Source organism: Papio anubis, chromosome 8 (assembly GCF_008728515.1).
Source record: "Papio anubis isolate 15944 chromosome 8, Panubis1.0, whole genome shotgun sequence".
NCBI lineage: Eukaryota > Metazoa > Chordata > Mammalia > Primates > Cercopithecidae > Papio > Papio anubis.
In genome coordinates this window covers 40686189-40702506 of record NC_044983.1, presented here as the reverse complement: position 1 = coordinate 40702506, position 16318 = coordinate 40686189, and the positions used below count along the sequence as shown (strand labels likewise).

Here is a 16318-nt window from a genome sequence, read left to right as displayed (position 1 = left end):
GCGGCTTGCCCTGTTGTCGGGCTCGAGTACCCCGATTGGCCCTGTTGAGGTCCCGGTCATCTCCGATTGGTGCAGCTCTGTAGCCCCGAGCTCTGATTGGAGGTCGAAGACAGTGCGGGCCGGTCGGCCCCAATCATCCAGTCACAAAGGGCTGGGGCGGCCGCTGCGCTCGGGTGATTGCGGAGTGCTCCTGGAGGGGGCGCTGGAGTATGTGTGTGCCGGGGCGGGGTGGCTTCCGGGCAGGAGTTGCTGACGGCACCTCGCGGGTGATAAATCCTGAGGGCGGCGACTACCCTCCGCTCCATCGGTGCCTTTGGGAAGAGCCGCCTTCTCTGTTGTACCGGGCCCTGGGTCAGGTCGGCGCGGCTGGCGTTGGAGCCTCTGACGCCGAGCCCTGAACCCCTACTCTGGAGGCCCCCAGCCCCACTGGGCCGCGGCAGGGCGCCTACCCTCCAGAATCTCAGTTCCCAGACGGGGAGCGAGGGGCTGGACGGGTCTCTCCACCGCTTTGGAGACCTCAGGACTTGGATACGCTTTTGAGTGGTCCCAGTCGTCGTGATCCACGACGGCGTGGAGTGGAAGTCAGGACCAGGGGTCGCCCCAGTGTCTCAGGAAGTCAGGCCCAGATGCGGTGAGGCGTCGCCAGCCTTGGACCCAGCAGTGGACACTGGTGACAGTGGCGACCTCGCTGATGAGGGGTTCGCCCTCCCTGGCATTAGTTTTCACTTTGGTGAAATGGAGCGTGGGTGGCAGCTCCTCCACACACGAGCCCTTTGCTGAGGTGGTGCGGTGGGGGGTTCTCTCCACGCTTGTTAAGGGCAGACAGTTGGCTGACTTTGAACTAAGGAGAAAAGCCAGAAGCAAAATGGCAGAATGGTGTGACGCTGGTTGGGCTTAGGGACACTGGTGCCAGAGGACTTGGCTTGAACCCGCTCCAACACTTAAAACCTGGGTGACGGTGAGAAGGAACTCCTCTAAACTTCAAGTTCCTCAGTTCTCAAATAAGGACGTGAATAGTACCTCCTCCTAGAGTTGTGAGGATTGAGTTAGAAAATGCTAGCAATTGTTATGCCCTAAGGAACAGCACACGATACGATAACACGTGATAATGTGTGTCGAAGGTGCAGAAATGCAGTCGCTGCTGTGAGCATCTCATTCATTCACTGAATTAACATTTGCCGAAAACCGCCAGGTATCTTCCTGTGCTTGATGCTGGAGATGCTGCAATGACTGCTGTCACAGGCATTGTCCCTGTGGTTACAGGGCCCAGCAGGAAAGACAAATGAGAAGCAAGGGACTGCAATGCAGTGTGATGAATAAGGAACGCATAGCGGGTGGGAGGAGTGCTGTAGAGATGGCTGACCTAGAGTCAGGGAAGACCCTCTACCTTGAAACCTGAAAATGAGAATGGATCCCTCAAATGCAGGGATAGATGAACAGAGAAAAAAGTACATGAGGAAGGCTCTGGAGATGAGCAAGTTAAGTATAACTGAGCTGGAATGGTAGGAAGAGTGCAGGGAGATGAGGCTGGAAAGGTAAGTAGGAGCCAAGTGGTTGTGAACCTTGGAATTGCTAATATTTATAAAACACTGTGCCATACACTGTGTTTTAAATTTGTAAGTACCATTCCATAAATATTTAGTGAGCCACCATGTGCCAGGCACTGTTCCAGTGCTTGGATACATAACACCAGTAAAGGAAAGACAAAAATCCCTTGGGGCTGGGCGCGGTGGCTCACGCCTGTGATCCCAGCACTTTGGGAGGCCAAGGTGGGTAGATCACTTGAGATCAGGAGTTCTAGACCAGCCTGGCCAACATGATGAAACCCTGTCTCTACTAAAATTAATTAGCCAGGTGTGATGGCACGTGCCTGTGGTCCCAGCTACTCAGGAGGCTGAGACAGGAGAATCGCTTGAACCCAGGAGGCAGAGGTAGCAGTGAGCCAAGATTGCACCACTGCACTCCAACCTGGGTGACAGAGTGAGACTCTGTCTCAAAAAAAAAAAATCCGTGTCATAGTGAAGCTTATATTTTCGTGGGGGAAAGACAGATAATCAATAAACATAAGTAAAGTACATAGTAGGTTATAAGATGACATGGGCAATAAAAAGAAAAAAAAAACTCTATCAGGAGTGTTATGGGATTGGAGGGCAAATTACAGTTTTTAAGAGAGTAGTGAGAATAAGCCTCATTTAGAAGAGACATTAGCGCCAAGACTTGAAGAAGGCAGAGAGTTAACTATAGGGAGATCTCAGGGGAAAGCATTCCAGGAAAGGGAACAGGCACTGCAAAGCCTGTAAGGCCAGAATGCTCCTGGGGAGTTCCTGGAGCAGGAAGGGTGACAGTGTGGCTGGAGTGAAATGAGCGCAGGGTAAAGGAGGAGACAAGGTTACAGGCTGGGTGACCTGATCACACAGGGGCTAGAAAACTCTTTTAAAGATTATGGAGAGCCCATGGAGGGTTTGGACAAAGGGATGATAGGATCTGATTTATCAGTTATCTGGGTTGAGAAGACTGTGCAAGGAGACCAGTGAGGAGGCCGCTTCAGTGACCCAGGTGAGAGGTGATGGATCCCAGACCAGGCTGTGGCCATGGAGGTGGTGAGGAGGAGGTGGACTGTGCATGAGTCTCCAGGAGGAGCCAGCTGGATTTTCAGATGGATGGGATGTGGGGAGTGAGAACAAGAGAGAAGCGAGGGCCACTGAGCTTCAGCATGGAGAAGGATAGTTTAATCAACTGAGACTAGAAAGACTATGGGTAGGCCAGGTGTGGTGGCTCACACCTATAATTCCAGCACTTTGGGAGGCTGAGGGAGGTGGATCACCTGAGGTCAGGAGTTCGAGACCAGCTTGGCCAACATGATGAAACCCTATCTCTACTAAAAATACAAAATTTAGCCGGGTGTGGTGGCGGGTGCCTGTAATTCCAGCTACTCAGGAGGCTGAGGCAAAAGAATTGCTTAAGCCTGGAAGGCGGAAGTTGCAGTGAGCCGAGATTGTGCCACTGCACTCCAGCCTGGGCAATAAAGCAAGACTCCATCTCAAAAAAAAGAAAGAAAGAAAGAAAGAAAGACTATGGTAGGGCAGGTTGGAAGGGAGAAAACTCAGGAGTTTGGTTTTGAACATGTTAAGTTTATTATATGTGTTAGTCCATTTTGCTTTGCTATAAAGCAGGGAGGTCCAATCTTTTGGCTTCCCTGGGCCTCTTTGGAAGAATAATTGTCTTGGGCCACACATAAAATACAGTAACACTAACAATAGCTGATGAGCTAAAATAAAAAAAAAAAAAATCACAAAGAAATCTGATAATGTTTTAAGAGAGTTTATGAGTTCGTATTGGGCTGCATTCAGAGCTATCCTGGGCCGCATGCAGCCTATGGGCCTCGGGCTGGACAAGCTTGCTATAAAGGATTACCTGAGACTCAGTAATTTATAATAAATGTAAAAGAAGTTTATTTTGCTCATGGTTCTGTAGGCTATGCAAGCGTGGCACCAGCATCTGCTCGGCTTCTAGTGAGGCTTCAGGAAGCTTTCACCTATGGCAGAAGGTGAAAGGGGAGCAGGCAGTTGCATGGTGAAAGCAGAAGCGAGCCAGCGAGAGAGAGAGAGAGAGAGAGAGAGAGAGAGGAGGTGCCAGGCTCCTTTAAACAACCAGCTCTCTTATAAACCAACAGAGTGAGAACTCACTCATTAGCACGGGGAGGGCACCAAGCCATTCACAAGGGATCCACCCCCATGACACCTACTAGACCCACCTCCAAAACTGGGGATCACATTCCAACATAAGATTTGGAGGGGACAAACATCCAAACTATATCAATGTATCTGTGAGCTCCATTAGCTATCCAATTGATGTTGAGAAGGCAACTGGACATATGAGTCCAGGGTTCAGGAGAGTGCCTGAGCTTGAGATATAAATTTGGGTGTTTTTAGTATATGGATATTTAAAGTAGTAGGACCTGTTGCGATGACTGAGGGAAAGAGCGTGGAGAGATAAGAGAACCAGATTCCAGGGGCTCTCCAAATTTAAGAGTTCACATAAGAGAGGAGGATCCGGAATCATGTAATTCCCCCAACTATAAAATGAATTACTGTTGTGATCCCCTTTTTGTAGATGAGGAAGGTGCAAAGACTGCTTAAATAACCTGTCTAAGGTCAAACAGCAAAACTGTGATTCAAGGACGTTGGAAGATCTGAGCAGAATGGCTCAGATTCCACACCTTCTATCTCTAAGCCCAAGAACCCACTGAAGAAATGTGAAGCAGGAGAGTGGCACGCTTTCAGATTTCCATTTCAGAAAGACTACGTGTGCAGGATGGACTGGAACAGGCTGAGCCTGGAGGCTGGGAGGTCATTTAGACAATTGCAGCAATCCCTAGGAGAGAGCTTGTGCCTGGAGCCATGAGGCAGGGATTAGAGAGAAGTGGACGCCTTCCAGAGAAGATAGGGATTAGGGATTAGTGGAATGTCGGTGGTGAGGCAGAGTAGGTTTCTAATTCGGGCAACAACGTGGATGGAAGCATCATGCATTGAGATGGGGATCACTGGAAGAGAGGCCCCTTGAGGGGAGGGTGTATTAATCCAGTCATACAGCAATGCCTGGGGGCATGAACCAAGTTGACACTCAAGTACTTGTTGAATTGAATCAAGTAACATAGAATCTGAGAGCTCATATAATACTTTCCCATGACTTTAAGAGAGGCCACAGGAAATCATTGACAAATGATAAGTCAGTCTATTTTGTGCATAAAAATCTCTAGGGAAAGATTTTCTAAAGCTGCCACTGACAAACCATTCTGGTGTTTAACAGCTGAGAAATTTTTCTACCATAAAAAGTCAATCCCAGCTATCAGGATTCACTGAGAACCATTTGTTTATTTATTTATTTATATTTAATTTTTGGTCCCAGACAAGAAGGGCCTTGCCCACCCAGAAAGACCTTTTTTTCAGAGCTCCAACGTCATTTCTGTGGCTTTGCCACTTCCTCCCTGTTCACACGTATGCTCTCCTTGCAACACACCTCACTACCGGTCATGCACTGAAGCAATGGAATGCCTTCTCCTCATACCCCCCTTCTCACAGAGCCCTCTACCTGGCACATGTTTGTCTTTTTCTAATCCTATTTTGGAAATTTGCTCCAGCCCGCAAGGCCCAGCCATATGTTTCCTCCTCCACAAAGTCTGTTTGAAGCTTCATACCCCCACACTAGGAGTAATGTTTCCCTCCTCTGTGATCAAAGAGCATTTCCCGGCTCTTTCATGTAACCTACAGAGCGGGCACACTCTGCCATGCATCAGTGTGTGCATCTGCTGACCAAATCTGGATTCTAAGCTCTTTGGGAAACCATAGTGTGTGTCTCACAATGTCTAGTGAACAATCACCTATTAAACTAACAGTGATGGAGTGCTTACAACCTCCTGGACACCGCGGGTACAAAGATGCGGTACTCTATGTTACTTCAAGGAACATACAATCAAGTGGAGGGAGGATTTAAAGAACAGACCGCTCCCCTTATCAAAACCAGGCCAGGCGCCGTGGCTCACACCTGTAATCCCAGCACTTTGGGAGTCTGAGGCAGGTCACCTGAAGTCAAGAGTTCGAAACCAGCTTGGCCAACATGGGGAAACCTTGTCTCTACTAAAAAATAAAAATAAAAAAAAAATTAGCTGACTGTGGTGGCGTGCACCTATGGTCCCAGCTACTCGGGGAGGCTGAGGCAGGAGAATCGCTTGAACCCAGGAGGCGGAGGTTGCAGTGAGCCAAGGTTGCGCCACTGTACTCCAGCCTGGGCTACAGACGGAAACTCCATCTAAAAAAAAAATCAAAACCAGCTCCGTCAAGCCTGGCCATGAAAGGAGCCCGTCCATGTGGAGAGGAGAAACTGAACCTGACACCCTACTCTAGAAAAAGAGACCCACCTTCCCCTTAGGGACCTCTCACTGCTGGCTACAGCTCCCACCACCATAGTGGTTTTGGGCAGGTCAGTATCCCTTTAACTCTTCAATGGCATTTAGACACACTATTTTTTTGTTGTTTGTTTAATTTTCTATGGCAGAGCAGAAACTAGGATGGACATTTATCCAAAGCTTGTTTAAAGACTTGAAGATAGACCGGGCGCAGTGGCTCATGCCTGTAATCCCAACATTTTGGGAGACAGAGGTGGGTGGATCAGTTGAGGTCAGGAGTTCCAGACCAGCCTGGTCAACATGGTGAAACCCCGTTTCTACTAAAAATACAAAAATTAGCCAGGCATGGTGGCGGCCGCTTGTAATCCCAGCTACTTGGGAGGCTGAGGCATGAGAATAGCTTGAACCTGGGAGGCGGAGTTTGCAGTGAACCAAGATCGTGCCACTGCACTCCAGCCTGTGTGATAGAGCGAGACTCAGTCTCAAAACAAACAAACAAACAAACAAAAAAAAGACCTGAAGATAACAGGAAGTGAGCAGAAAGAGTAACATGCAACTAAAAATGTAGCTCACAAATGTGATCCAATCCTGGCATCTTAGATGTCTCTATGGGATGCACACCTGCTTCTGGGGGCAGGGGTGCTGTGTACCTCCTTTCACCCAGGAACCCCAGGAAGCCATCTCAAGTTCCTGAAATTCAAGCCCTGTCTGACAAGGAGACAGCAGCCTCCCTCTCCTGGTGGCCTCAGGCTGGCTTCCTGGTTCCAGTCTCCTGAGGGACATAATTATTGCACCAAATGGTCCCTTCTCCAGATGATTAACCATAAGAATATCCAATCATGAGGCCACACTCTTGCCTCAGGGGCATGGCATTATTCTGTGGCTTGTTAGCAGACGCTCCAAGGTTCTTTCTCTACACTTTCCCTGGATGGCTTCATGAGTGTACTACTGTTTTAATGATGACAGCTCTCAATGTATCTCCAACCTTAACTGTTTTCCCCAGCATAGTAAACAATACTACCATCCACCCAGCTACTCAAACCCATGAGTCATCCTCAAGTCCTCCATTACCCTCATCCCCTCATGTAATCAGAAGTACACCCTGTGGATTCTATCTTTAATGTACATCAAGAATTCAGGCTCTCTCCGATGTAATGTCATCACTCTAGTCCAGGCCACCATCACCACTTCCCTGAAAGATGATAATCACTGCTGTACTGGCCTCCCATTTCTACTCTCACCCCTCCAATTCATTTTCTATACAGCAGCAAAAGTGAACTTTTAAAACTGTAAACAGTTATGTGCAGCTTGGAACCCATCAATGCATTCCGATGGCATTAAATAAAAAATGCCTTTACTTCTTTTTTTTTTTTTTTTCCTTAGAGTCAGGGTCTCACTGTGTTGCCCAGGCTAGAGTGCAGTGGTGTGATCATAGCTCATTGCAGCCTTGAACTCCTGGACTCAAGCAATACTCCCGCTTCAGCCTCCAGAGTAAATGGGACTACAGGCATGCAACCACACCCAACTACCTTTACCAGTTATCTGTCCTCTCCATCTCTCCAGCTGAATCTCTTGCCACACCTCTCCACCACTCACCCCCACTCTCAGCTCTGGGCCTAGAATATGCTCTTTCCTCTGCTTGGAAGCTCCTGTTCTTCCTTTAAGTCTTCCTTTATGGTACCTTCTCAGGAAGTCTTCCATTAAGCACCTTGTCTAAATCTACCCCCCATCTTCCTCTTCCTCTACCACCCTAAGTATTCTGTCTCTATTCTTTATAATACCCATCACAGCTTGTAATTACTGTGTTTATTTCTCTGTGGTCTCTTCTTCTTTGTCAGTCTTCCCCCCTAGAGTACATGCCCTCTGAGGGCAGGCACTATGTCTGTCCTGCTCACCTTTGTAGTCATTGCCTAGCATAAATCTGGCACCCAGGATATTTCAATAAATGTTTGTTGCCCTGTGAAAAACAGTTTGGGGATCTCTCAAAGAACTTAAAATAGCACTACCATTCAACCCAGCAATCCCATTACTGGACATATATCCAAAGGAAATAAATTGTTCTACCAAAAAGACACATGCACCCGTATGTTCATCACTATGCTATTCACAACAGCAAAGACATGGAATCAACCTAGGTGCCCATCAACGGTGGATTGGATAAAGAAAATGTGGTACATATATACCGTGGAATACTATGTAGCCATAAAACAGAGTGAAATCATGTCATTTGCAGCAACATGGATGCAGCTGGAGGCCATTATCCTAAGCAAATTAATGCAGAAACAGAAAAGCAAATACTGCATGTTTTCACTTGTAAGTGGGAGCTAAATGTTAGGTACACACAGACACAAAGATGGGAACAATAAACACTGGGATCCCAAAAGAGGGGGAAAGGGAGGAAGTCAAGGGTTGAAAAACTACCTATGGGTACTGCGCTCACTACTTGGCCGACGGGATCATTAAAGCCTCAGCATCATGCAATATATTCATGTAACAAACCTGCACGTGCACCCCTGAATCTAAAATTTTAAATAAATAAATGTTTGTGGCTTACATGGACTGTTGTGATTACCTTCCACTGTTGGTGAAGGAGGGGGACCCCTGCCCTAAAAAGTATAAGATGGCCAAACACATGACACCTGGCCCTGGACGGATGAGGTTGACAGCAGTTTATTCACAATGTAAACTCACAGCTGCAGGAGGAGGAGATTGCAGACTGTGGGGGCTGCATTCTGGAGTAGAGCAAACCCCCAGAGAGGCAGCTTTGGTAAATACAAGAGGGCAGGATGGCCCTTGGTTCCCATTGGAGCATGTGATTGGTTTGTTTGAATTATTTCACAGGCTAATGAGAGGGTGAAGCTCATTAGGTTGAGAACTGCATGGGGTGCAGCTTGTCCTGCTGACAGAATTAGCCAGGGATGTCTGGTGAGATTAGGGGAATTCACGAGCCTTTGGGCCCTGTGATCTTCAAGAATGTCAAGGTCGCACTTGAAAGTTTAGTTCTTACCATACATGGATCTATAATAGCATCTGGACAAGAGACATACACATATAGTAGCCAGAGGCAGGGGGTAGGGAGAAGAGATTATTTTATTACAAGACTAAGCGAATGAATTATTATACTATAGCCCTGTGATTTGTATGTACGGGCTACTAGATGAGTAACTAATAAGTTTCCTTAAAAAACTGAATTCCTAATCCTACTTTTTTTTTTGAGACATGGTCTCACTCTCACCCAGGCTGGAGTACAGTGGCGTGATCTTGGCTCACTGCTGCAGCCTTCACCTCCTGGGCTTAAGTGATCCTCCCACCTCAGCCTCTCAAGCAGCTGGGACTACTGGTGTGTGGTCACCATACCTGGCTAATTTTTCTATTTTTTTTTGTAGAGACAGGGCTTCACAACATTGCCCAGGCTGGTCTCGAACTGGACTCAAGCAATTTGCCTGCCTCGGCTCCCAAAGTGCTAGGGTTGCAGGTGTGAGCCACTGTGCCAGGCCCCCTAATTCTCCTTTATTCTTGTCCTAAATGGGAGCCCATGGGGATTATGCTTAGCTGCATGTAACAGAAAAGCCAAATAACACTGGCTTAAACAAGATAGGGGTTTAGTTTTCTCTCCACATCATGAGAAGTCAAGAAGTTCATAAATCCAGAGCTGGAATGGCAGCTTCCATCGTGGACTCAGACATCTCTCAGCTTGTCATTCTACCCTTCCTGGGGGTGGAGCTTTCATCCTCATGCTCATAACATTGTTGCTGTGGCTCCAGGCATCAAGCTATATTCCAGGCAGAAAAGAGAAAAGATAAAAAGCAAATGGGCATGAGCCAACTGAGTTGGCTCCCTTTAAGGAACTTTTCCTGAATTCCACTAGTACTCTTTTGTTCAGATAATATTATGTTAAAAGAGGTCCTGGGATTTTTCTTAGCTGGGCACATTACTGCCCCCACTGCCACTTCCAAAATGGATTCTGTGAATAAAGAAGACAGGAGAATGGATATCCAATAGGCAACTAACAAACAGGCAATCCACAGCCAGTGGGAGTGAACAGTGTGATTACAATTAGTGAATAGAGTGAATATTTTAATTAAGGTCTGGAATTGAAGGGCTTAGGTAAGGTGGACTGGAAAACAGGAAGGTCCACAAGATAGCCTTTACTTAAATTTTTTTTTCTTTTTTTTTTTTTTTTTTTTTTTTGAGGGTCTTGCTCTGTTGCCGAGACTGGCCTTGAGCTGCTGGTCTCAAGCAATCTTCCAGCCTCAGCCTCCTGAGTTGGGATTACAGGCACAAGCCACAGTGCTCCACCTTTTATTTAATCTTGTTAGAAAACAAGACAGAAACATGTCCATTGTGAAAACAAGGTACAGTACGTGATGCCAGGGTAAGGGTCATGTCTGAAAGCATCGTGGGGATGACAAGCAATCACAAGGTCATCGCTACAAACTGGCAGTGTGACCTCAGGAGTTTACCTCGGGAGGTCCTTGGGTCTCATGGGTCTTAAAATGAGAGGATTGAACTATTATCTGTAAGATCTTTCCCAACTCTAAAATTCTAGTGGTTTTTTTTTTTTTTTTTTTTTTTTTAAGAGAGGGTCTGGCTCTGCTGACCAGGCTTAAAGTACAGTGGCATGATCTCTGGTCACTGCAACCTATGCCTCCTTGACTCAAGTCATCCTGCAACCTCAGCCTTCAGAGTAGCTGGCACCACAGGTGTGCACCACCATGCCTGGCTAATTTTTTTTATTTTAAAGGATGGGGGTTTCACCATATTGCCCAGGCTGGTCCTGAACTCCTGGGCTCAAGGGATCCTTCCGCCTCGGCCTTCCAAAGTGCTGGAATTACAGGTGTGAGCGACTACACCTGGCCAACTTTTATTTTAATTAAGGGAAATATTTTAGACAAATGGAAGGTTTCATAGAAAACAGATGAAGAGCTGGGTGAGAGCACACACCTGTATTCTCAACTACTCAGGAAGCTGTGGGCAGATCGATTGACCCCAGGAGTTCATGACTGTTCTGGGCAACAGAGCAAAACTCTATCTCTGAAAACAAAACCAACCAATCAACCAAGAAACAAAAAAGATCAAGCAGAGGTGCTCCAGAGGACGCAGGAATAGAATTCCGGAGCAATGTCTACTTGGCCTCCGTCTTCATTCCATGGTGGCCCCTGAGTCTTGTGGCGCTCACTTCTACATAGTTCCATGTGTGACTTCAACAAAATAAAATGATGCATTTACTGGTTAAAAATCAGACAGATTACCATCAGATATGGAAAATTGCTTTTACTTGATAATAAGAATCTTACGCACTTTATACCAAAGCCATCACATTAAATAACTAGCGTTTCAAATTTTGACACTGCATAATAAACCCTCATTTCAAATGACTGGAGAAATATTCATCAAATCTCATGGAAGAATGACAGAATTTTCTCCAGAATTTATCGGAAAAGAAAAGAGGTTGGACTGTCAGGAAACGTTTTCAGGGTAACATACTTACTATTTTCTAGATAGTTACTCAGATAACACTTGTACGCAGAGGGAAACACACCCCTGAGCTTTGCAAACACTTGTTTCCTGTGTGTCAGACTTGCCTGCATCCTGTTTATCAAATGGAACTGATAGTAGTTGGACGCAAAGACCAGAACAACTTACCTCTCATTGGTCACCTGCTTTTCTTTGTCATACTTTTAGCGTTTACAAAGTTTTAAAAATGTGTTTATCATTTGGTAATTATTTTTAAACTTTATTAGAAAATACAGTCTCAGTTCTGAACAAATTATCCTTAAATTTCTTCCTCTAGTAGTTACACTTTTCAGTATCAGTGAAGTTTTATGACTCCTCTATTTTTCCTACCCGCACAGCATCTAAAGTGTGTCTTTACAGAATAGCTGGAAGTCCCAGCTTTATCCTCTCTCCGCGTTTCCCTCTCACAGCCCCCTCCTCTTGGACTCTGCTCTTCCTCTCAGCACCGTAACCTCTTTTATTTCCAGATAGGTTTTGAAAACACCATCTGTTCTCATCTTAGGATCCCTGTGGCAGATGATAGGTGAACCCCACATCCCAGACACATGACCACCAAAGATATTCTTGCCTTTTTAATGTTTATCAAGTTCCTCCTCAAACAACAGAAAGTAAGTCATATTTAGGTATTTATGAAAGGTAACACAGACCTTTAAAAATATGATCATGATACATTTCGAATGAGAACTGTGTGAAAAATATACAGGTCCTATTGTTTCCCTAGTCGTTTTGTCTTTTCTTCAACCAGAAAATGATCCGCTGCCAGCGACAGGGAGACACACAACTGGTCCTTATTCTAAGGACCGGGTCCAGCCTGGAATGCTGTCCAGCGAGGAGTTCTTGCGCCGGCCGCTGGGACGGGGCGGTAATGAGCCGCTGATTTCGGAAGGTGGTGCTGTTGGGTGTGAGGGGAGATCTGGCTCGCCCTGGAACTCAGCAAGCGGCGTGCAAAAAGGAAGCCGCGATTTCCAAGGCGGATTCCCCTCGCTGGGACACTAATCTTGAGAGTGAGACTTCTAAGGACTCTGAGAGTTTGAGGCAGAGGCAGAACGGCTCTGGGCTGAGTGATGGGGAGGATACCAGCACCCAGCGCGGGTGGCGGGCGCGGGGCCGAGCGCGCGCATCCAGGGGCGCCTTGGGGACTGGGCGCGGAGAAGAGTTGCCGGGAGGAGAGAAAGGGTGGCGCTGGAAACCAAATGGCTTTCATCCCCTGGAGACAAAGAGGTGCCTTCTTTTGACAACAGCTGCCACTGGCACACACACCATACGGCGGGGCGGGCGGGGGAGGGGAGCCCGGGAGGAGAGCGTCTAAGGCGGGGACCGGCTCTGACTTTCAATAATGGGTGGTTGCCATGGTGACGGGCCAGGCATCTGAAGGGGCGACTGAAAGCACCCATTGTTCTGGGGCCCGGCTGCCTGGGTTGTGCCTGTTCCTAAGCGACACCTTTAGACACCTCCCTCCGTGCAGCGGCGAGCTGCGGCCCGCGGCTGGGAGCACCTCCGCGGGAGTTTCACACCAGGGCCCCAGACCGCAGATCGCAGCGCCATCGCGGCTGCACGCGCGCTGCATAACGGAGGGCAGCGCCGCCTCCCATGCACTATCCACCCGAAATCCGAGCGCGATGCGCGCCCGCCTGGGCCCAGACGCGCAGGCCGGGACACGCAGCTCCGCCAGCTCCCCGCTGTCCCGGGGAGACTTCGAATAACAATGCGGAGCAGGACCTGGTGACTCCACAGATAACTCGCGGAGGTCTGGGGCGAGGGCACTCGGGAAAGCCCCGCAGAGTCACTTTGCAGTCGTACTGGAAGGAAAAGCAGGACGGAATCACAAGATAAAGAAGATTAAAAGTAACACGGCAGCGTTGCAATGTTGCTTGTAAGAGCAAGCAGCTGGAAACAACCTAAAAGTCCGTCCCTGGGGGCTGGGTGAATGATATGGGGCGCATCCCTCTGCGGGAACACTAAGCTGCCATTAAAGAGTACAGGGCAGCTGTATTTGCTGAGACGTGGAAAATTTCCCGTGTATTCTAAGTAATAAAGTGCAGAAGAGTATGAGTAGGGGTGTGTGTATGTGGTATGTGTGTTTGCATCTCTGGAAGTGGTTGCTTCTTAGGATGGTCACTGGGACTAGGAGTGGAGGAGAGAAAGAAAACTTGCTTTTCACCATACTAGAATCTTCCGCACCTTTTGAATTTTGCCGTTTATACTATGTCTTACCTGTAAAGAAAAAAGAACTTTGAAATAAAATTGCATTTGCTTGAACACTGTCTAATGAGATGTGCCACTTTCCATCAAGCATCTGAACTCATTTTTAGTGCTTTAATAAATATTAATTTTTAAAATATATATGCACAAATGCCATTAGCCCACAGATATGTAAAAGTAGTGGCAGTGGCAAGTTAGAGATAAAAATATACACTTATTTCCTGCCTTCCTGTGGTGCAGAGATGGACGGAGCCAGCTGTCATTCAAGGAGCCTGCTGTATAACCCATCTATTATTATATCACGTTAATCACAGGGCCTTCACATTAAACAAACATGACATTAGGGAAATTTTCCTAGTTACAAAATGGTATATAATCAGTGAAATGGACTACTGAACACCAAATGTCATGGATGATTTTTTTTTTTTTTTTTTTTTTTGAGAGGAGTCAAGCTGCCACCCAGGCTGGAGTGCAATGGCACAATCTCTGCTCACTGCAACCTCCGCCTCCCGGTTTCAAGTGATTCTCCTGTCTCAGCCTCTGGAGTAGCTGGGACTACAGGCGCCCACCACCACCCCCAGCTAATTTTATTTTATTTTATTTGTATTTTTAGTAGAGATGGGGTTTCACCATGTTGGTCAGGCTGGTCTTGAACCCCTGACCTCAGGTGATCCACCTGCCTCGACCTCCCAAAGTGCTGGGATTACAGGTGGGAGCCACCGCACCTGGCCATGGATGTTATTTCTACACAAATAAAAATAATCATTACTTAGCAATGACTTCAGTGACTAATGATAGTAAGTTAACATCTATTGAGCATTTACTGTGTGCCTTATTGAGCACTGGGTTTAGAGTTTGATATGCAGGCTGGGAGCAGTGGCTTATGCCTGTAATCCCAGCATTTTGGGAGACCGAGGAGGGTGGATCACTTGAGGTCAGGAGTTGAAGACCAGCTTGGCCAACATGGTGAAACTCCGTCTCTACTAAAAATACAAAATTAGCTGGCCATGGTGGCATGGGCCTGTAGTCCCAGCTACTTGGGAGGCTAAGGCAGGAGAATCACTTGAACCTGGGAGGCTGAGGCTGCAGTGAGCCAAAAGGGCAATATATTGAGACTCAGTTTAAAAAAAAAAAAGAGTTTGATATGCATTATTTTAATCTTCAAAACAATTTCCCTATTTCACAAATGAAGAAACAGAAACATTCTTCAGTTTACCTGATATCACACAACTAAGAAAGCCACAGTCTGGATTTGAATTCACATCTGACTGACTCTAAAACTTAAGTTTTTAACCTCTACCCTACCTATTACTTTTAAAATTATAGTGAAAATTCAGGCTCAGGATGACTGTCTGTAATCCTGTAGTTTCACGAACTGAATAAAAGGTGTCTAAAGGTTGAGAACTAGATTACCTTTGAGGAAACAGTTGCAAAGTATAGCAGGTATAGCTGATGTAGTCTTCATCTCAGTCCATAACTAAAGTTTGATTGGAATCCAGTCAAGCTCATTTGTTGGTGTTGTCTACGGCTGCTTCTCTGCTACTATGGCAGAGTTGAGTACTTGTAACAACCAAAGATATTGACTAAATGGACCTTTACAGAAATGTTTGCTGATCCTTGTTCTAGAGGGATGGTCATGTACTCAGAAAGGCAAAAGAGAACAAAACTTTTAGAATTTAAAAATACCAGCCCATTCTAAATGTGTTATTTTCATATTCACCCAAGTACTCCATTCCTGTTCAAAATCCCATATTCAGGCCAGGGGTGTTGGCTCACACCCGTAATCCCAGCACTTTGGGAGGTTGAGGTGGGTGGATCATTTTAGGTCAGGAGTTCAAGAGCAGCTTGGCCAATATGGTGAGACTCCCATCTCTACTAAAAATACAAAAATTAGCCAGGCATGGTGGTGAGTGCCTTCTAATCCCAGCTACTTGGGAGGCTGAGGTCGGAGAATTGCTTAAACCCGGGAGACAGAAGTTGCAGTGAGCTGAGATCGTGCCACTGTACTCCAGCCTGGGCAAGAGAGTGAGACTCCAATTCAAAAACAAAAACACAAAATTGCATATTCAGTGCTGACCTAAAGAGCTTTAGCATTTGGGGAAATAACACCCGTTTTTAACAGGATGAATATGGTATGGATTTCATTCAACCACAAAGCCTCTTTTTTATGCTTGATTGGAGCCAAAAGGCTGAGAAGCAATAGGGTTCTTCTTTGATTTTGTTTTTTGGTTGGTTTTTCTGTGAGAAGGAGCTAGCTTACCTATGAGCACACATCCTTTGCTCCTGAGTCTGTTCTTAAGCAAAGACTCTCCAGGAAAAGAAATAAGCCAAGGATAGATGATATTTTGCCAAAATGAAGTAATTATTATGGCTTGAGATATATATACACCGTACTTGGAACCGACTTAGAGAGATGATTGCCAGTTTTCCTTAGATTTCAAATAACAGTGCTCCTTTTAAAAAAGTTTTAATGGCTCTAGAAAACATACCGAAGATTGTGTGAATTTGTAGAAGAGGACAGGGCTCTCTGTCAGGACCATGGCCACCAATTGCAGGGTGGAACTTTCAGTGAAACTGATGTGAAGGGATATGAATTCCAGTTACCCCTTCTCTTGTCACTGTCTCTGTCACCTTCTGCCCCAGAGAGGTGGCAGTTGCTCCTTGTTGCACAACCAGAAACCCAAGGTTATGCTT

The 16318-nt window shown here is 46.5% G+C and overlaps 2 long non-coding RNA genes across 2 annotated transcripts; one reads left to right on the top strand and one right to left on the bottom strand.

The window, feature by feature from the left end:
* Positions 1–9490: 9490 nt before the first annotated feature.
* Positions 9491–12173, bottom strand: LOC108587217. Its single transcript, XR_001905505.3, has 2 exons — positions 12070–12173; positions 9491–9677 (listed from the first exon to the last, which is right to left on the bottom strand). It is a non-coding gene; the product is annotated as an uncharacterized LOC108587217 (long non-coding RNA).
* Positions 11245–13681, top strand: LOC110743936. Its single transcript, XR_002523781.2, has 2 exons — positions 11245–12030; positions 12168–13681. It is a non-coding gene; the product is annotated as an uncharacterized LOC110743936 (long non-coding RNA).
* Positions 13682–16318: the final 2637 nt, after the last annotated feature.